Source organism: Mustela lutreola, chromosome 9 (assembly GCF_030435805.1).
Source record: "Mustela lutreola isolate mMusLut2 chromosome 9, mMusLut2.pri, whole genome shotgun sequence".
Taxonomy (NCBI): domain Eukaryota; kingdom Metazoa; phylum Chordata; class Mammalia; order Carnivora; family Mustelidae; genus Mustela; species Mustela lutreola.
In genome coordinates, this window is record NC_081298.1 from 10,569,520 (window position 1) to 10,589,853 (window position 20,334).

At 51.4% G+C, this 20,334-nt stretch overlaps 1 protein-coding gene and 1 long non-coding RNA gene across 2 annotated transcripts in view; both read left to right on the top strand.

The window, feature by feature from the left end:
- Nucleotides 1-20,334, top strand: part of RIPOR3 (RIPOR family member 3) — a 71,977-nt gene that overhangs the window by 13,520 nt on the left and 38,123 nt on the right. The gene's annotated exons all lie outside the window — the stretch shown is intronic.
- Nucleotides 1,222-8,618, top strand: LOC131807458 (uncharacterized). Its single transcript, XR_009344501.1, has 3 exons — nt 1,222-1,505; nt 4,897-5,075; nt 8,160-8,618. It is a non-coding gene; the product is annotated as an uncharacterized LOC131807458 (long non-coding RNA).

Here is a 20,334-nt window from a genome sequence, read left to right on the forward strand (position 1 = left end):
AGAATCCAAGAAGTGGGATTAGCTTGAGTAGGGAGAACGCAGGAGGAGGGCTAGAGCTAGGGTTACCATGAGCCACCACCCACGACAGGTGGGCTGTCTGTGGACTGCCAGTCAGTGTGCATGGCTGCAGACATTACGGGTCTGATTCATGCCCCCAGCTCAGCAGTGAAAGGAGGACAGACAACAGCCATGTGGTCCCTGTGCCCCTTCTGCTCAACTGGCTCCAACCCCAGATGAGATGGGAGATAGATGTGTGCATCTCTGGGCCCTTAAAACTGCGGCGATAGTTAAGAGGTGGCCATCACAGCGGGGCCAGCTCAGATTTGGGGATCACAAAGACCTAGGGCAGGGAAGGCTGGACATGCCTCCAAGTAGAAAGTCTGTTCTGACTTGAAGTCAGGCATCTGTTACCCTGTGAAGGCTGAAGGCTGAAGGCTGACCCTCCCCCCTCCCCATTCCCATCTCCCCCAGGGCTGACTGCCCAGGAGCAGTGGCCAGCTCATGGTACTCATGCCAGCTGGCTGCGGCTGTCCCATGAGGGTCAGTTTCTCGAGCTATCAGATGCTGTGGCTGCCGGCTTGTTTGTCTCCACAGCATCAAGCCTGGCCAGCTTTTGGGCAACAGCAGCTCCATGGAGAACATAATCCAGGAAGGAGGGACAGCAGAACCCAGAGTGGGGATGGCTAGGTGGCCGGTAAAACGCTGGGCACCCTGACTGCAGGCAGCTCTGAGCACTGGTCCTTTATTTTAAGTAAGTTCTCCGCCCAATGTGGGGCCTGAACTTACAACCCCCAGATCAAGAGTCGCATGCTCCACAGACTGGCCAGCCAGGCACCCCTGAGCACTGGTCTAGGTCCCCAGGAGAAACTCACTGGGACAAAGTGAGGGTAGAGGTGGGGCTTCACATTGGGGAGGGACCTTCCTGGGGGTTCCCGCAGAGCACCTGGCCTTGTGGCAGCTACTCAGCGAGGACTCCCCCCAGCCTCTCTCTGCCCGACCCCTCGGGCTTCATTTCCTGATTCTGTAATCTCACTGCTCCAGCCAGCTGTCCCATTCCTTCATTTGTTCATTTTGCGTCCTCACGATGAGCCCAGAAGGTGGGGGTGCACCAGTTATGCCACTTCCGAGATCGAGGGACACACATGAATTTAAGCAGCTGGGTCAGGGGCACAGAGCTAACAAGGGGCTGGATTAGTTATCCGCCGCTGCGTGACACATGTCCCCACAACTAAATGCCTTAAAACAACACAGGTCTCTGATCTTACAGTTTCGGCAGGTCGGGGTGCAGGCGCGGCGGCCGGGTCCTCTGCTTCGGGCTCTGTCACAGGCACGGCGAGGTGTCGGTGGGGCTCCACTCGTCTCAACACGGAGAGGCAGGATCCGCTACCCCGTTCGCTCAGAAGTGCAGGAGTCCCTTCTTCTGGCGGTGGTGGCCCTCCGTTCCCCACCACGGGACCCTTGTCCAGCATGGCCGGTCGCTTTGGCAAAGTGAGCCTGCCGGGAAGGTGCGTGCGTGAGGGGGCACGTGCGCATGCGCGGGCGCGTGTGCGTGCACGTATGTGCGTGCGTGTGCACATGCGCACAGGTGCCTAGCGTGCGGGTGTGCGGGTGTGCGTGCAGGTGTCTGGGGACGCGGTTGAGTCACCGATGATGGAGGTGGCATCACATGGCTTTTGCGACTTTCTAGTAAAGCAAGTCGCTGGGTCCGCTGGCACCGAGGAGGAGAGAGCGAAGGCCAGGCGGCGGGAACCCCGCCCGCCCCCCTCCCCGGAGGACCAGCAGGCGCATGCTGGTGACGGACCTTCAGGCTGCATCTTTACCCACAGCATCACGTGCCTCTGCGGGGGCGAGAGGGGGGGAGTCTTTTCATTATTTCCTGTAACTGAGCTGAGATTTCTCACAAACCCTAGTCCCAGGGCAACAAGGAAGAGCACTCGATTTGGTCTAATCTGGTCAATTTAATCTGACCCAGTACTTGAGCTCTGTAGGTAATGTTCTGTCTCGGATTTCCTTCTGCTCCATCGTTAGCCCTGCCAAGGTGGCATAGGGTCTGGTGGATCGGGTCGGTGTCTCTAGCCATTCTGTTGCCTAGGATCACTACAGGCCTTTCTGGCGCTTGCAACTGAAGCTGGTGGTTAGAAAAACACATGCTCTGGGCCCGGAGCCCTGCCTGGCTGACTTGTCTCTTCACTGGCTCAGAGCCCTTGTCTCCACTGCATCTGACCCTGCTGGGGCTGTCTACCCCTCTGAACACAGGGTCCCCCTATGAAAAGCGAAATCCTGGGTCTTATCCCAGCCATGGGAGGACACCATGTAGCTAGGGAAAGTGCAACATTGGGGAAAGTTTCCTGTCAACCTGGAGCATCTGCACTGTCCCCCCAACTTAAACTGGTGGGCAGTGGTCCCAATGCAGCTTCTGCCTCAGGTCTCCAGAGGGTCACTGCAAACCCTGCCTTTGGAGCAGGTTTTCCTTGTATTGAACAAACTAACACACACAATATAAATAAATAATAACATGAAAAAGAAGTAGCTGATACTTAGAATGCTTGTAAATGCCAGAGTCTACACTAAGCACTTCACACACTTACACACATTCATAGCAACTCTCTGAGAAAGTTCTTTAAGTCCCATTTTACAGCATGTGGAGACTGGGACACAGAGATGTGAAAAAATTTGCTCCTGGTCCAAGAGTTCTTAAGTGACAGAGCTGGGATTTGAACCCAGGGGCTACCTGGGATGTCCTCCCTTCTTCTATGCATGCTCTCCTTCTGCCCTAGGTAGCAAGTGTGGGGTCATGGGTGAAGGGAGACCTCTATTTTATTGACCGTTTGGGAAAGTATTCTGCCTTTGCTATGTTTGTTGGCATCTAAAAGACTTTAAAAAAATGTTTTCTCATGGTGGTGGGTTTTAAGTCTACTGTTTTGTGGCAACTGAATATTGCCACGATCCTGCTGTTTGTTCCTCTAAACGAACAGAAGTTTTCCCTGGTGGATGGATATCTGAGGACCAAGGGGAAGGACTGTTTACCCAGAGAAGCATGGAGGAAAGCACAGTCCTATTTTTCACACTATAACTTGTTACAGAAATGATCACACAATTAGAGTTGTGGCAAGTGTGCTGAAGGAGAAACTTTCAGAGCAGTGAGTGTGTTTAACAATTGCCTTCGTCTATTAAAAAAAAAAATCTAAAAAAAAAAAAAAAAGAAAAAACAATTGCCTTCGTCTGTTCAGGTACTGTGACACAGTACCATGGACTCAGTGGTCAGAGTCTTCATCACAGCTCAGTCCCTATCGGCAGACTCTGGGACCTGGGCAGAGGGCCAGCCTCAGATTCCCTACCTGGGGAAGAAAGGGCCATCCCTCACCTCAGAAAGGATGAGGCGGCTGGGTGTCCAGAGTGTGAGCAGGCATGCGGACAAGGCATGCTGTCAGGACCCCCCAAGGCTGAATGATGCCAAAGTTCTGCGACTGCCCCCCCCCCCATTGCTCTCTCTCCTCCAACCTCCTGCACTCCCGCCCCGGTCTAAGCCGATCTAAAGGAGAGAACCACAAATACTGATACTATAATCGCCGTGGACAATGTCAGGCTGTCTGAGTACTCCAGTGTCAGATTCTCAGAGGTGGGTGGTATCATTCACATTTTATGGAAAGCTGAGGCTCAGAGAGGTGAAGCAACTTGTCCACAATGACACAGCAAGAATGTGGCAGCCTCGGTTTTGTCCCCAGGTCTGTCTGACATCAAAGCCTTTGCTAGGCTTCCATTGCTGCTGTGCCTTCCAGGTTCCTGAATGGAGGCGAGGGGTGTGGGGAGAAAAGAATTTGCTCCCCCCGACCCAAAAAATAAAAAACAACTTCCAAGAGCCAGACTCCAGAAACGCCCAGAGCTGTTAGTTACCTGTCGTGGTCCCTGCCTTCCCCTCACCGCAGAGGAGCCAGGCCAGGAAGCTGAGCTGCGTGCAGATATGTGAAAACTTAGAGCAGAAGCCTTCTGAAATGTTCTAGAACAAGCAGGGAAGTTTCCTCTGGGAACAAGGTAGAGACGTTCCAGTCCATTTAACTGGAGGAGACGAGGTGGGCCGGAGGGACGTTAATGTTGCTAGTTGGTGGTTAAGGCTCTCTCCTGAGGGTGCTTATGATTTATGCCCAGGTTTTTAAACAAACTTCAACAAAGCTAGAGTCAGTGTCCCAGGAAGCTAAGGAAAAATCATTCATGGAAACAACACTTTGAGGGAGATAAAAGGATATCCCAGGCAACTTGCCTCCTTTTAGACTGTGCTTGTCCAAAGCAGCGGCTGTCTTATCACAGGGATCCCTTGCACGGGTTTCCCAGGTCTGGCATCTTTTCTCTGCATTCTAGGCCTCTTGCCTTGGCTGGATCAAATGGGAACAAAAACAAAGTTCCAAATGTTCTCACTGTCATACTAGCCAAACCCTTTTTTTAGTTCTCTGTGCCTCAGGACTCTGTGAGTTATAAGTGATGAAAGCCCAGCAGAAAAAAAGAGAATGTGTTGGCTCCTATAACTTAACAATCTAGAATTAGATTTCACGTCAGGTATGGCTGGATCCAGTGGAGTGGTTGGAAGTTGGGGATCATAGGACTGATTTTCAGTGAGCTAAGCTGGTGGAGATCGCCTTAGCTGAACCCGTCACGGTGGCTATAAGGATTTGGGCGTCTGAAGGGCCTCCACGGTGGGCACTGACAAGGTGTAAGGGAGCATTCACCATGAGATGCCTGTGGTGCTGTTAGCATAAGGTCAAATCAACAGAGAGATCTTGAGTTTTGTGTGATCCCAGGAAACCTTAAGACTGAGCCATTTCAAGCTTTGAGGAACCTTACAGAGCACCCGGGTTGGGGAGGCAACTCTGTGACAAGTATACTATCCTTCTCATCCTTCAGTTTATGGAAGACGTTGCAAATCGACCACAGCACTTCTTTCTAGTGAGCCCCAATACAGCCGCAGAATCCATCTCAACACTACAGTGGAACCAACCTCCATCTGCCAGTTGGTGTTAGAACATGAGCCAAGATTGATCTGCAATTTCTCTTCTCAGCCCATGGAGACAAGAAAACAGAAGGTCTGAGGTTTGGTTCGCCCAGTGTCATGTGGGAACCCAGTGACTGGCCCTCCTAATGCTCGGGCAGCCTCCTCCTGTATCATTCTCCTGATTCTAGCCTAGAGAGGAGGTCTGTCCCTTAGTGGAGATTTCCACTCTGCACAGCTGCTGCACAGGGAAAACAAACAGACCTGAGGTCAGGAAAGGCAGAGAGTTTAGCCGCTGACCTCTCTCGCCAAGTACTGTCTGGAGCTGAGTGCAGGGTGGGGGACCGGGCAGGGTAAGTTGGGGGACCCACTGGTCCATCCACAGACATCTCAGTGGGCTTTTGGAGGCCCCACCTTCAATGCAGTAAACCCAGGTAACGTGCTCTAGTAGGCTGACGTGCTTAAGTGGGGGTGATACTAAAGTTACTCCCTTTGGGGGTGGAGGCAGGGTTATCTTGGGGTGGGGACACATGGCTGGCAACCAGTCTAGGAAAGCCAGAAAGTAGAGAGAAAGCCCTGACATAGCTATTACTCACCAGAGGTGCCCCAGACCAGCTGATGATTTGACTGGAGGAAGGTAGGGGTGTCCTGACCCCAAGGAGTCTATCATGACATATGTGATATATGGACTTAATGGTTGTAGTGGGCTGACATGGGGCTCGCCGTGCACCTCTCACAAAGCCTAGAGCTTTGCATCAGTTAATTCAGATTCACAAGACAATGCTATAGAATAGGTGGAGTTATTGCCTGGGAACAGACATGGAACTGGAGGCTTGGAGGGAGGGAACAGAGCTCCCCGTGGCCACACTTGAGTAAGGGCAGAGCCAGGCTTGAGGTCAGGTCTGCCTGAGCCCAGTTCTGAGAGCTGCACTCCTTGGGTGAGCAACTGTCATGAAAGGGAACAGAATAGAGTATTCAAGTCGCTGGAGAGCCATTAAGCACATCGCTCCCCACAGCAGCTCGCTTCGAGCAGGGTGCTGGGTGGGAACATAGAAGCCCATGGGATCCCTGCCCTCATATCATTCCCAGAAAGGGTGGGGTGTGCACTTGGGAGAATGTCACCACCGAGGCTGAAGAGCAGAAGTAAATGCCTGTTCATGACTCTCCCTGCTGAGCTCATGGTCCGCAGATGGGTGCAGTCCATAGTCTGGAAACTTCTGGGCTATGACAAGCCCCTAGTGTGCAGGTGAGAAAACAGAGGCTCAAAATGAATCAATGTCCCCCCACATCACACAGCCAGTGAGCACAGGACCCAGGACGGCAATCCATACTGGGTCCCGGTGCCACTGACTTGTCTGGGGGCCCGTGAAAACCAGTAAGAACTGAACAGTGGAAGTGGCAGGGCCCCCTGAGAGGAGGAGCCTGGATGGAGAACCCTCCAGAGGGGCTGGGTCCCGATGCCTACAGCCGTCTCCCCCTCTAGCGGGGTGGGGGCGCTGTGATTGTGACAGCACCCATGATGTCCCCTACCCGGGCTTAAACCTGAGCCCAGTGCCTGCCTGGCCCTTGGGAAGCCCCCAGTTTCACAGATGGGGCCAATTATGGTTGGAAATTCATCTTTAATTTCTCTGGCTTGCCCATTCTCTGGGGGGTCTGGTCCTCATCAGGGCAGCCTGTCTGACGACAGAAGCAGATGTTCCCAGGTAGGCCGGACACACCCACGCCTCCGGTGGGTCTGGCAGAGGCCGGAAGGAGAGTCGAGGTTGTGGCTAATCCTCTCCCTCATCAGCAGTCAGCTCCCCGGAGCCCCTGGGAGGCCGTGGAGCGGCTGCTGATTGCAGAACCAGCTGCAAGGGAAATGCGCGGGCAGATGTGGCCACGGTCTCAGAGCTTCACTGCGGTGAATTGGAAATGGTGCCGCATGCGGAGCCATCAGACGCCAGCGTGGATCCCAGGGCCACCACTCGCTGTTAAGCCTGTTTGCCTCAAAGAGACCCACCTTATCCCCAGCAGCGCCTTTAGTCCTGGGTCACTGCCTATCCAGTGAAGGCTACTTGTCCCTATTGTTGGCTCACTGTGGACAACAGCTGTACTGTGGGGGCCCAAGGGAAACGGAAGACATATTTCTCCCCCAGCCCCAGCCCGCTCTCCCAGGCCCTTGACCTGCCCTCAGCCTCAGGAGTTCCTGGCTTCACCCTTTGTCCAGGACCTTCAGAGAGATTCTGATAACAGTAGCTCTGAGGCTGGGAAGGGGTTGTCGTGAGGACAGCATGTCCCTACAGCCAAGTTCTAACCTCCCGGCCCCTCCTCGGAGTGCTTCAGACCAGAGAAGGGGAACTTGTCACCCGGGACGTGTAGGGACACTGCTCTGAGTCCTAAACTCTGCCAAAGTGCTTCTGCCTGCCTGGTTCTGCTTTGATGTGGTCTGTTGGGTTCTGTGTCATAAATCTACTCTGACAATTTCAGGTAAAAATGGGACACCTTGAGAGGTTATAGAGATGCTGTTTTTGGTCATAAAAAATAAAAATTCAGAAAACCTAACAAAAGTAATTTGAACAAAGATTTTGTTGGCTCAAGTAATGGAAAAGTCAGTGGTAATGTGGGTTTCAGGTAAAGTTTGATCCAGCCACTCAACACTTTGGGAGCCAGAGTGCCACAACACCTACCCCTTTTCTACATACATCTGTGTGCTTATGCCCCCAGAATGGCCACCCCGTTCCAAATATCCCTGACCTTTCAGCTCAAGTATCTGCACCAACTGGAGTGCTCTTCCATGTCTCTTGGTTTACATTCCTGCAGGAGGGAATCTGATGTCCAGGTTCATCCTTCCTGGCCAGGCACCAGAAGTTTTATGTTTCTGGTCAGTGAGTGAATCATCTCTCCAGGGTCCAGTGTCCTAGGCTTGTTCAGATAGTGGTGGCTAGACCACAAGGGGCACATGTCTGTCCCACCTCAGTAGAGGCAGGATGTCTGAGAAGGGGTCATGGACCAGTCAGCCATCCTGATACCTCCCAGAGAAGTGGGGACTCAGCCCCTGCAAATTCCTCCCTGAACTGGAGACGATCCAAGGAGTCTTATTTTGTTCTTAACTAATAACTTCAAGGAAGCTTTAAGTTTGGTTCTGGCTAGAATTTCTTTGCCTCACTGTTTCCTGAGGCTCTGTTTCTGGTTCTTTCAGGAGGAGAAATTCAGACTCAGGCTCTGTGACCTGTCTCTGCTATCAGTGAGTCCTGGGTCACCCTAGGAGTGCCACGGACAGGAGGCAGGGTGACTTCTCCAAACAAATCTGCATTATTTTATTACTTTCATACCAGGAAAGAGGCTTCATCTTCAAAACAATGCACGCACGTCATCGATTAGGCTGGAAGAACTTGTTTGGCCAAATTTAGAAGCCACAAGAAGGTCAAAGAATAAATTTAGAACTGAACTCTGAACCTTGAGGGCCCATCGGTCACGGTTAACTTTTCCTGCCACCTTGAGTTGGATTGGTTTCCCTCTGACTCCTGTGTCCACAGAATTCCACCTAGGCCTGGCCCTTCTCCTTATAAGCTGTGTGACTCTAGGAATGTGTTTAGCCTCTCTGAGCCTTCCTTTCATTATCTTTTAAAGAATGGATTGGGGGGGGGTGGTTGGCAATAAAAACATCTACCTTACAGGATGTTAGGAAGATTAATTAAGACTTTTTGTTCTAGGAAAATATACATAACATAAAATTCCCCACCTCACCCATTTTTAAGTGTACAGTTCAGGTCGTTAAGCACATTCCCATTGCTGTTCAACCGTCACCACCATCCACCTCCAGAACACCTTCATCTCCCCCAACTGAAACTCTGTCCCCATTAAACACTAACTCCTCGATCCCTCTCCCCCAGGCACTGGCTCCCACCACTATTCCCTCCCTCCCTCCCTTTTTAAGATTTATTTATCTGTTTGCTTATTAGAGAGAGGGGGAGAGAGCGAGCTTAGGCACGCAAGCTTGGGGAGAGGCAGAGGGACAGAGAGACACAGAGAGAGAATCAGGCAGGCTCCCTGCCCAGCGCAGAACTTGGGGCCAGGGGCTGGAAGGGGGCTCTCAATCTCATGACTCTGAGATCACAACCTGAGCCAAAACCAAGAGTGAGATGCTTAACTGACTCCGCCCCCGAGGCACCCCCCACCCCCCGCCCTTCTACTTTCTGTCTTTAGGACTTTGACTGCTCTAAGGACCTCATGGAGGAATCACGTCATAATTGTCCTTTTATGACTGGGCTCCTTCAGTTTGCATCATGTCCCCAGAGCTCATTCGTGTTGCAGCCTGAGTCAGAATTCCCTTCCAGTGTGAGGACGAATGGTGTTCCCGTGTACGGGGAGACCACATTTGTTTACCTGTCCAGCTGCTGAGGGGACACGGGTTGTTCCACCTTTTGGTTACTGTGTGTAATGTTGCTGTGAACACGGGTGTATGAATGTCTGGTCAAGTCTGGGTATACACCAGGAGTGTGATTAAAATATTTGGTGGAGAGCCCTTAGCCCATGCTTCGCGTAGATGAAACATTCAGCAGTGCAGCGAATAAAACCCGTGTTAGGAAAATAGTGGGTGAACTTTAAAATGCAGATTAAAGAAAGGGTTGTCAGATTAGCAATGACTAAAAAGTAATGTTCCTCAAGCAGTTGGGGTACAGTGAGCTATGTAATAATGTATAAAAATGATATATATTCCACCTATAAAATAGGTACCGTTGGTGGATCATTTACTGTGTGCCTGAAACAAAGCTAAGCTCTGTGTATATTCTCACATTTACTCCTCCCAACAACCTAAATGGGTGGGTCTATTATTTCTCTGTCTTACAAATGAGAAAACAGAGGTCCCAAGTGGTAACGTGGCTCTCCAGGTCTCATAGCCAGCAAGTGGCAGAGCTGGGATTCTCAAACCCAGGACCGCGGCTCTAAGAGTGGAAAAGCCAAGGGAAAAAATGCCTTCTAAAGGCTGACTATGGCCCCTAGGAAGGATGGGAGTACTTACTTTCCATGTCGCATTCATCTGTATTTTTTCCCTAAACCAAGGGAAAAAGGAGCATATTAGGTAAGAACAAAAAAAAAAAAAAAAAAAAAAAAAAAGGAAGAAACAGTTGTCTCTTGCAAGCAGGCATCTTTGATGATAAAACATTTATGTCTTGTGTCTCCTGCCACAAACTCAGTTTGTGTCCATTTTTTTCCAGTTGAAGAAGAGCAGAGTGTCCTGGCTGTGTCTTCTGGCTGATTGCTTAATAATCATGGACACACACACACACACACACACACACACACACACACACACGGCCGGACACAGGAGAAGAGACAAAGCCAGCAGTAGCCAAAACTCTGCTAGATCGATGCGGACTGTTACAGGCACAGCTTTCCAAAAAGCAGAGCTCAGTGAGATAAATATTTTTCCTGTGAGAAGAGGCTTAAGTCGGCGATCTTAACAACCCCCCAATTCATTCCAGATCTGCTCAGAGCGGCTGGCGTCAGGGCGCCCATCTTGATGTACTTAGGATCACTGAGTAACTGCAGCGTGCCTTTGTGTCTGGCTGGCTTCTCCCACGTGGCGGGGTGCCACGGGGTGCCGGCCAGGGCGGGCAAGGAGTCTGTCTCCAGAAGATGCTCTCCCCACACCTCCTGAGCTCCCACAACTTCTTGGGGTCCCTAACTTGCTTCCCCTGGGAAACCAGCACTATTTGTTCTCAGCTGGAGACCTGAGAATTTCAGCCTCTTTTCTTGGCAAAGACTCTGTACTTTTGGTTCCGGAGACAGTCTGCAGGAAGAATTTAGAATTAGGGCCTTCGGAAACCTATACACATGAAGAAGCCTGGGTTATCTCAAAGACTGAAAACCACTACCCAGGCAGAAATTTGTTGACTGATTGATTCATTCCCTCCCTGGGTTGTACACTCAATAACTGTTTATTGAGCTCCTCCCAAGGGTTAAGATTTGGTTATGGAGCTAGAGTCAGACAGTACGAAGCTGCTGGAGGCACAAGATCCATTCGGTCATCCGTGCACCCGTTCATTCATTCAGCAAGTATTTACTGAGTCCCTCCCAGGGGCCAGGGCCTCTCCTGGGACGTCTGGTCCGTTCGGGCGTGCATTCTCGCTGGAGGGACCGACGGGAGACCAGGAAAACGTAGTGAAGAGGATATCTGCTGGTGTGAAATGCTGAAGAGAAAAATAAAACCGAGATGGGGAACTGAGAAAATGGAGGGGGGCAGGGCTGGTCCCACTGAGATAAGTAGCCCGGGAAAGGCTCACGAGGAGGTGATATTTAAGTGACAAACTGCGGGAGAGAAGGGAAGATGATTCAGGGGAAAAGCATTAATCACACTGACTCACGGACCACGCAAGTCCCCTTTCAGGGATCTCTCAGCCCCGAGTATGCCAGTGAGAGTCTTTCTGTTGTTAACAAGTCTTGAACGCCTCGCGAAGACCTACTGATGTCTGTACCTTAAAGGAGCGGGATGAGCGGACAATGTGGCTTACCTGCGCTCGGACACGGTTTTGTGTTCAGTGCGACTATCTCCCAGCTCCCGCTTCTGTTCTTCTTGATGGCCAATGATGCTGGCTCTTCATTTACAGCCACGATTAAATTGTCCTTTCAAAATAGGCTTATTTTCTGAAAAGCGGGGTCATTTATAGAAAAGTATCAGCACCTTGAAATACAGGTGGTAGTCTGGTATGGGGAAGCGGGGGCGTCAGGAAGGCAATAAACTCGTGAAGTCTGGGACGCACGTCAACAGGACAAGCTGCTCGGAGCCTGGCTTGGGATGTGAAACATTCTGGTGGGATTCAGCCTGTCATCAGTGACTCCCTTGAATGCTTCTGGAAGAGGATGGCGTCCCCCGGGGAGAGGGTGGATCTGGGCAAGGGGCTCAGAAGAGGCGCTACGGGGGGCAGGCTCGAAGGCAAGGGCAAGCTTGGACTTACCTGTGAAGGACATACAGGGTGTTGGAGGGAATATCACACGCCAAGTGGTGGAAAGAGGAAGAAAACTGGCCGGGCAGGATGGGAATATGGGAGCAGAGCTGCCCGAGGAGGCAGACCCTCAGAAAACCGCCCTAATTTATCTCGTGCAGTGACTAATCCTAACGTGAATTCTAAGACTTCCCTTCATTGAGCACTGCTTTCTTGTATCTTCTTAGGTCATCTCAGCAGACCCACGAGGCAGTGCTGCTGTTACGGCCCCATTCTACAGACGGGGAACTTCGGGCTCAGGCCAAGTCACCTGTGCAAGGTTAGGCAGCCAGTGAGAAGCCATCAGAACTTTTTTTTCAACCTATTTTTTAAAATGGAGATAAAGCTCCATAAAACTTACACTCTTATTTTTTATTATTTTGAAAGATTTTATTTATTTCTTTGAGAGACAGCGAGCAAGCACACGAGCAGCGGGGTGGGGTAGAGGGAGAGGGAGAAGCAGACTCCTTGCTGAGCAGGGAGCCTGACACAACACGGGACTCCATCCCAGGACCCCGAGATCACGACCTGAGCCAAAGGCAGACGCTTAACCGACTGAGCCACCCAGGCGCCCCTAAAACTCATACTTTCGAAGCATAGAGTTAAGCACATTCACAAAGTTGTGCAACCATTACTACCATTTAATTCCAGAACATTTCCACGGCTCCCCCCAAGAAACCCCACCCCCATTAGCAGTCACCGCCCCCACTAGAAGTCATCGTTCTCTGCTCCCAGCCTCCAGCAACCACTCATCTGTGTTCTGTCTCTATGGATTGGCCTATTCTAAACATTCCATAGAAATGGAATCATCTGCTCTGTGGCCTTCTGTGTCTGGCTTCTTTCACTCAGCATTCTGTGTCCAAGAGTCATCTACGGTGGGACACGTACGGCTGCCTCATTTCTTTATGTGACCCAACACTGTCCCACTGTCTGGCTGTACCATGTTTCACGAACCACCCGTTGGTTGATGAACACTCGGGTCGTTTTGGCTTCTTGGCTTCAGAGAATAACCCTGCTGGGAATATTTGCGTGCGTGTCTTACGTGGACGCGTGTTTTCATTTCTCGCGGGTGTACGTGGAGGAGTGACAAATGCCCTGCCCACTCGTAACTGTGCTGAACCACTGGAGGAACGGCCGAACTGTCTTCCAAAGCAGCCGCCGTGCTCTGCTCCCAGCCCATGGGGTCTGAGGCTCTAATCTCTCTAGTCCTTGCTGGTGCTCGTTGTCTGCGCCCCAGAGGAGGGTCAGTCGTCCCAGTGGTGGTGAAATGGCATCTCGTTGTGGATTTGATTTGCTGGGGGAAGCAGTCAGAGTGCGTTTAATTCGGAATGTATGGTCCCCACCGCCTGGTGTTGCCAGTCTGGGTCCAAGGGAACAGAGAGGAGGAAGATCTGGCGGAATCTGGACATGTGGGTGGGTGGCCAGGGCTTGGGACTGCTCCGAGGATGGGGGAGAAACATAGGAGCAGGGTGGCGGACTGTGGGGTTCAGAGACTGGGAGAATTTGGGGGTGCAGTAGCGTTGGCGAGGGCACGTGCCATGAATAGAACCGGATGATTGGACACCCCTGTCTCCCTGGGTCCAGGGTCAGCCTCTTCCAAGGATAAGGCCTTGGCCTCAGGCTTTCTTTATTATTATTTTTTTATTGTTTAAAATTTTGTATTTTTAATTTAAATTCAATTAATAGTGTATTAAGTTTTCGAGGTAGAGTTCAGTGAGTCATAAGTCTTCTAGAACACTGGGTGTTCTAGAAGAACACTGAAGCATGACATCACATGCTCTTCTTAATGTCCAGCCCCCAGTGACCCCATCCCCCTGCCCCCCTCGTCTCCAGCAACCCTCAGTTTGTTTCCTATGATTAAGAGTCTCTTATGGTTTGTCTCCCTCTCTGGTTTCGGCTCATTTTCTTTTTCCCTTCCTTCCCCCTATGCTCCTCTGTTTCGCTTCCTAAATTCCACATATGCGTGAAATCGTATGATAATTGTCTTTCTCTGATTGACTTATTTCGCTCAGCATTATACCCTCTAGTTCCAACCACGTTCTTGCAAATGGCAAGATTTCTTTTTTCAATGGCTGAGTAGTATTCCGTTGTGTGTGTGTGTGTGTGTGTGCGCGCGCGCGTGCGTGCGTGCGTGCGTATCATATCTTCTTTATCCGTCATCTGCTGATGGACATCTGGGCTCTTTCTGTAGCTTGACTATTGTGGGCACGGCTGCTATAAACTTCGGGATGCAGGTGTCCGGGCTTCCTTTACACAGAATGAGACCAAAGCTGAGAGACAGAATTCTTCCTCAGAAAAGCCAGTGTGAAGGGATCTCGAGGGCGGAACTCTACCAGGGCTCTCTGTGCAGGCTAAGGATGTCATGGCGTCCCACCTACTGTCTCCAAAGTTGTGACTTTCAGGGTCCTGCTTCCCCAAGGGTCTGCAATTCCCAATACACTGGGTCAGGGCTCATTCCCATGTCCCTGGTGTGGGGAACAGGGCTCTGAAGACCACAGGTGCACTGTTGCTAGCTATCAGCTGATTTTTAATCATTAATGCATGCACTGCTCCTGTTTCTTGAGGATTTATTATGCACCCTTAATGACGTACCCTGCTCCAATGCTTCATGCATTTAATTTCCATCCCCACTTTACAGATGAGGAAACAGTTTCCGGGAGGTGAGGGAGGTGGTGTGGCCGACATCAGGAAGCCAGTGGGCTGTATGGTCAGGGTCTGAACCTCGTCTTCACCAGGCACCCTGGCAGCCTTCCATTTCAAGGCTTCCTCGACAGATGTGTTGGTTTTCTGTGTAACAGACTGCCATGATCCCAGCCACTTAGAACAATCCCCATTTACAAGTCCTAGTTTGGTGAGTCAGAGTTGATGGGGCCAGGTTCTCTGCCGAGGGCATTGTAAGGCTCAATTCAAGATATTAGTCAGGCTGAGTTGCCATCCAGAGGGCCTGGGGACAAATCCACTTTCAAGATCACTCTTGAGGGTTCCATGTGGCTATAGGACTGAGGTCTCTTCTTCATGACCAACGGCCAGCCGGGTCACTTTCAGCTTCTGGAGGCCCATCATATTCCTTCCCACAAACCTCCCCCATTTTCAAAGCCATCAATGGAGAGACTCTCCCTCACATGGAATCCCTCTCTTACTTTAAACCTCTTTTGACCAGAAGAGCCAGTCCTGGTTTAAAGGCTCACCTGATAATGTCAGACCCACCCAGTATAGTCTCCCCTCTGCCACAGAAGGTGACACAATCACAGGAGGCATACCTCATTACATTCACAGGTTCCATCCCACTCCAAGGAGAAAGGATTATGCAAGGTCATCTTAATATTCTGCCTGCCCACAGAAGGTCTTAGGTTTTCCTAAAAATGGTCATGATAGCTAGACTAGTACCAGTACAACCGTTCATTGGTTAGAGCTTCACAGTTTTCAGACTGATTCTATGTCTGTACTCCTGTTGGAGCTCAGAAGCGGTGCTGTGACGTATGTGCTTTATCCCCATTTTGCCCACGAGAGAGAGGAGAACGCCTACCTAGCCTAGCAAGGGCTCAAGTCCACATTACCAACCCCCCAGCCCAGAGCTCTTGGCATCCACAGGACCCCTGCCTCCTCTTAGAGCCCTCAGACCTCATCACCATCCTTGGAAGGGGTGAAGCACCATTTCCAGCCAGCCCATCCTTCGGGGAGTGCCTCCCTGTCAACTCGCCATATTGGGTCATCGGAACTCCAGCTTTTACGGGAACTGCCACTGGGCTGGGCAAACCTCACCTCATTTAGCAGGAAAAACCAATAAAGCCTGAGGGGCGCAGAATCAAAACCGCATGTGCTCAGGAAGGGCCCAGCTTGGCAGAGGCCCAGGCTCACAGCAGGGGAGGCGGTCTGGCTCAGGCTGTGGTACACCAGCCAAAAGCAAGGGGCCACCCGCTCCGGTGGGAGCAGTGTGTCAGGTAGCACTCAGCACTGTCCTGTGTCAGTGGGCACCAGGCGTTTCCCTGCCCTGCGTGTGAGCCCCTGGATGCTCACATCTTCTAGACTTCCCATAGGGTACCCCCCCTTTTAATATGTAAACTAAGGCCCGAGACTCCAGCGAGAAATCTAGGATGTGGCCCCTGTGACCCCTAAGGATTCTTGAGGGTTTCAACATTTCTTCTAGATACCTTTATGCTGACATGTGCTGATTTTTAAAATTTCTTTGCTCTTCTGAAATCACTGTCGTTTCTCCTTGTATCCCATGCTGGACACTGCTCGGACTCTTTCATTTTCCCTAAAGTACTACTGACACAAGCCCGCCAGAGTGGGCTCTAGAGATAACTGTTGTGAGCCTGTGGGAAAGGATCTGGCTGACTTGAGCTGAGGGGGTCTCCCGGAAGGTCACTGGGAGTGTGCACAGGCCTGGAAATGGGCCTGAACCAAGAGCTCCGGAACTCAAGGCGGGCTCACAGCAGACATTCCGGTCAGGGCCCCACTGAACCAGAATGAACGCAATCCAATGTGTTCCGTCTTCTGTCTGCCTGTCCTCGCTTTCCTTTTCCAGGGAGGCTGTGCCTGCTTCGCCTGGTGTGGCTCTTGGGCCTGTCCTTGTTGAGGGGACCTCCCCGCCCCACCGTGGGGCTCCGGGGCCAGGCCCAGCAGATCTATAGCAGATGGGCAAAAACTAAGTCCTCAGAAGGAAAATGGGTGCCATCAGGAAGAGAGAAAGTCTAGAGAACTGGGGGGCATGGGAAGGCGGGGAGGGAGCACATTTGGGAGTAAATTTAAGAATCCCCATGCTAAGATTTCATTGCCTGGAGACTTTCATGTGTTGTCCCCCCCCCCCCCCAAGCCCTCCTTTCCCGTGCTGTCCGTCATCAGCAAGTGCGTTTCTGTGCTTTCTTATACTGAACTAGTATCTTCTCTCCCACCCACCAATGCTTGGGGCCCACCTCGACACATCCAGAGTCTCCTTAAACTGCTGGATTAAATGAAGTGTTTTCTACCTGAGGTTGAATTGTGTCCCCCCAAAGATCTGTTGAAGTCCTATCTCCTTGTCCCCGTGCATGTGACCTTATTTGGAAATAGGCTCTTTGCAGATGTCGTCAGGTCAAGGTCTCTAGGGCGGGCCCTCATTCAGCGATGGTGCCCTTATAACAAGAGGGCAATGCCTTGTGAAGACAGAGACCACTGGGACAAGGCCGCATGACCCCCCGAGGCAGAGACGGGAGAGGGGCAATGGCCAGGCAAGAGGCGCCGAGGACAGACAGCCACCACCAGAAGCTGGGAGAGGCAAGGAGGGACCCTTTCCTAGATCTTTTAGAGGGGACACGCCCTGCTGACACCTTGATTTTGGACATCTGGCTTCCAGAACTGTGAGAGATTAACGTTTCTGTTGCTTTAAGCTACCTGGTGTACCGTATACTTTGTTACAGCGCCGCAGAAAGCTGATACACATCCTCAGGGCTCTAACCTTGGGATGCAAAGCGGTAGACAAAGATATACATTGTAGCTTGGTTTTTCCTTTTAACAGAGAGGGAAAAAAAGCATGTTCTTGCCACGGTAAAGCAAGTTACAGAAGGTAACATCAATGATCCCTATTTTACAGATGGAGAAACAGGCTCAGACTTGTCTAAGTCACAGAGCTAGGAAGAGGCAAAGTATGGACTTAACCTTGGTTGTTTTTTTGTTTTGTGGTTTTCTTTTCTTTTCTTTTTTTTTTTTTTTAAATCAAGGCTTACACTCCTCACCCTCCCGTGACTCTGTGGACGTGTAGCTCACAGGTTACAGCACAGTCCCCACATCCCCGTCCCCAGAGGTCCCCTTCCTTATTCCAGGAGCTCAGGACTTCGTACTAGCCTCGTGCGTATGGGAACCACCTGTTCCAGCCACATCTTCTGTAACATGAGCCTCCCCAAAGAGAACCCTCTTTCCCTGGTGATTTTCATTACAAAATCGGAGATGCATTCCCCCCACACTCCACTCCCAGTAGGCCAAGTAAGAATGTTCGGCAAAGAAGGAATTAATTGATAAACAGCTTGTAGTACACAAACTCCAGAGTCCGCCTGGGGTGTTTTGCAACACTTTTTGGAAACTCCAGGATTACAATTCCAGCACAAACTGTTTATTTCAGGCTGTGAAGCCACATGCATGTCTTGCGTGCCTGGGAATCCGGGGGCTTTGCTCTGAACATCGGAAACGGATCCCCTCTCTTCGGTGTGGGCATTTGCCACGGCTGGTAGAGCAGGGCTGCAATACCTGGGGAGACCAGTAGGGGTCTTCTTCCAAAAGGAAATGGATTTTAGGCTGAAGATTCTGGAAATTCAAGACTTCGGGTTCTAGAAAGTAAAGTTGTTCCTTTGGGAGGGAGTCCACTCTCCTTACCATGTGGGTTAGCCTCTGCCATAGAGTCACTCAGCCCTGAGGATGGGGCAAGAAAAGTGAAAAAATCTGACTTTTCTGGCCCCCTGTCCCAGGGAAACACAGGAGCTAGGGCCTGGGTGCCTGGGCCAGCCTCTGTCTCTGCATCTGACACCAGGAGGGAGAGGAAATGGCCCATCGCATTGTAAAAAGAAAAACTGAAATGGCAGGCTGGCTAGATGTGTCTTTTGTAAATTGTTTATCTTGGGATGACCAGATGGCTCATCTCTGGGAGAACCCCTGACCATTTCCAGTGCTGTTAACAGTCTCCAACAGCAAACAGTCCCTCTGAACCAGCCCATGTGCCTACGCAGGAGTCCCAGACCTGCTGGCGGGGACCTTGGGCATTCCTGGAGGCTGACTCTGCCCCACTGGGACCTGGATCCTCATTCAGATGTGAGGGCCAGGTTAGGCGACCGCAGGGAAGGCGCAAGAACAGCTTCGGGGTGGGGGGCTTTAAGTGTTCATACCCGCTGGGCTCCCCAGTTTGAGCCCTAGCCCTAGCCCCTAGACCCACCCAGGGTCTCGCAGTCAGGTCCCTATTCAGCCTCTCCTCACATGCCACTACTCAAGTGCTCAAAATGCGTTTGAACACCAGTATTTTCTCCCTACCAGACGTCTCCACCCACCCCCTTCCCCCGGCTGTGTGAGTGTGGTAAAACCACTTGCCCTCTCTGAGCCACAGCATTAAGCTGTAAACAGGGTGAGGGGCTCACCCTCCCTGGGAGGCTGGGTGAGAATGGGTGGCGGTAGGATGGGTTAAGTGAAGACTTTGCAAGTCTTCCCCAGCCCCTGCCTTTATTAGAACAAGATCAGTTGTGATTCATTCAGGGTTGGGGGGGGGGACACAACAGGTACTCTTGCCTTCCTGGACAGGGGATAGGGAGCTCTCGCCCGTCCCTTTCTGGGCTCCCCCGAGGCACCCCTGAATGGGGCCTCTCTTCGGAGCCTTGTAAACACAGTTCCAGGGGTAAGACTTGAGTTCTAGGTGTGTCCAGAAGCTGCAAGCCTAAGGAGGGATGTCAGAAACCTGATGGACATTTTTAAAAGCTCACTGTGGTTTTCACGTTGGGGCAGAGGGCCAGGTGGAGGCAGGGGGACCAGTGAAGACCACAAAGGTGGCAGGGGTGGGGGCCTGGCGCTGGGGGAAGGGATGCAAAGGAGGGAGCCGATTCTGGGTGTTTGTGAGAAGCAGAGCAGATAGTGAAATCTCTTGGCCGAGGCCCTCTGCGGAGGAGGGAGAGGCTCTTGAGGACTTTATAGCCTGGCCGGGAAGACGAAATTCTCACCCAAGGGGCTCGACTTCAGTGGTCTACAGAGTAGAAACTTAATCTTAGAGGTGCAGAGAGTAGGTTCCAAACTCTTAAAATGTAGAAGGACAATGCTGACAGATCTGGCCACATAAATACTTGGAGCTTTTGCTATACATACACACACGCACACACAGACACATCATGAAGAACAAGAAAAAAGGTGAGTGAGGGGCTGGAAGAACACTAGAAGTCACCGAGAAAAAGCTAGGTAGCTGGGACAAAAGAACATGAACTGCTAAGTTCCAGAACGGGAGATGCTAAAGATAATGAGTTACAGAAATGCTCTCGATCTCATGAGCCATCAGGGAGAGGAGGGTGAAAAAGCCCACTTACCCATGCCCCCGAGAACAACACGCGAACGAGAGGAGAGGAAGAAGGGATCCAACTGTCCAAGAAGGGGAGAATCTGAACAGGACTCAGTGGGAGACTGGGGGTGGGGTCCAAGCCTCAGTGATGTTGGCAAAGCCCCTGCCAGTTCTGGAAAGCTGGCAGTGAGGGCCTGTGGATAAGAGGCTGACTCAGAAGCTGGGCTGCCTGGGCTGGAACTTCTAGATCCTACAGGCCAGAACAGGACAAAGTTGTACACATGGTGTAGCATTTTGGTGAAGGTCAAAAGAGTGGATTCAGGTCAAGCACAAGGTCAAGGACCTGGGTCTCTCTCAGGCCCTCTGTCTCTGCGAGGCTGGATTAA